This window comes from Mus pahari, chromosome 11 (assembly GCF_900095145.1).
Source record: "Mus pahari chromosome 11, PAHARI_EIJ_v1.1, whole genome shotgun sequence".
In the NCBI taxonomy this organism is placed as follows: Eukaryota; Metazoa; Chordata; class Mammalia; order Rodentia; family Muridae; genus Mus; species Mus pahari.
Window position 1 is genome coordinate 22,900,873 of NC_034600.1, and position 914 is coordinate 22,901,786.

The following is a 914-nucleotide window of genomic DNA, read 5'->3' on the forward strand; positions in this document are numbered from 1 at the left end:
GACTATGTTAGTCCTGCCAATCTATGAGCATGGGAGATCTTTCCATCTTCTGAGATCTTCTTCAATTTCTTTCTTTAGGGATTTGAAGTTCTTATCATATAGATCTTTCACTTCCTTAGAGTCACACCAAGGTATTTTATATTATTTGTGATTATTGTGACTATATATGAACATTTCAGGCATTTTCCAATAGAGGCTACCATGCATGATATGAATCCAGTCACATTGCCCTTGAATAAGTGGATGGCTATGAAAAGAGAACAACTTGCATACAACGGCTTTAATTGGTTTCAAAGTCACTTTTGGAGCCTGAAAATGTGATTCCAATGGTACATGTGTTTGCTTAACACTTGGGTGGCCCTGGACTCACTTTTGCAACACTTCAAACACAGCACGTGACTGTAATCTCATACTGAGGAGGTAAGGCAAGTACAAATCCAGCCCGGACTACATAAGCCCTTCTTTAAAAAAAAAAAAAAATCATGCTTCTTATAAGATCTAACTTAATACTTGCCTATTTTTATTTGTGCTTATATACTCTGAAACTGGCCAGATACAAAGGATTCTAAAAGCTACCAACTCAGTACTTCTCTTTCTCTTCATTTATTAAATGCATATGTATTTACAGGGGAGGCCAACTCCCCAGAACTGGGGCTGGAGAGGTGGATCACTGGTCAACAGCTGGCATTGCTCCTCCAGAGGTTTGGCTCACAGTTCTGACAGCAGACAGCTCGTAACTGCCTACAATTCCATCTCATAACTGACTATAATTCCGGCTCCAGGGTACTCCCATGCTCAGGTGCGTATACCCACATACAGATAAATACATACACATACTTTAAAATAATAATTTTTTTTCAGGAACTAAACTCATATTAATATTTTTTTTATTATTATTATTTTCTTTATTTACA